Raw genomic sequence first — 335 nt, 5'->3', positions numbered from 1 at the left:
CAATTGGGATCATTCGTAACGTTTTCCTTTTGTTTTTGTCACCGCGACCGAAAATCACATGAAAACAGACGAAGTACAATGAAAATTTCGCTTCCTGGAGATTTCCCGCCTTGTTCATCGGCCGTATAAATGAATTCCAGAAACGAACAGCGTCCAGTGCGTCTCAGTTCGTGGCGGTGAAGATCTGTCTCCTTTTAGTTCAGTTCCATCAGTGTTCTATTTGCCAAGTAAGTAAAGCCATTTAGCTACATGGAGTTGGGTGTTTGAGCTGAGTAGAGAAGATTTTGCTGCACGTACTAATGTCTGAGATAAAGTCTGGATTAATCTGACTGATG

Source organism: Penaeus monodon, chromosome 21 (assembly GCF_015228065.2).
Source record: "Penaeus monodon isolate SGIC_2016 chromosome 21, NSTDA_Pmon_1, whole genome shotgun sequence".
NCBI classification, from domain to species: domain Eukaryota; kingdom Metazoa; phylum Arthropoda; class Malacostraca; order Decapoda; family Penaeidae; genus Penaeus; species Penaeus monodon.
The sequence above is the reverse complement of the archived record's forward strand: the minus strand, read 5'-3'. Positions refer to the sequence as shown.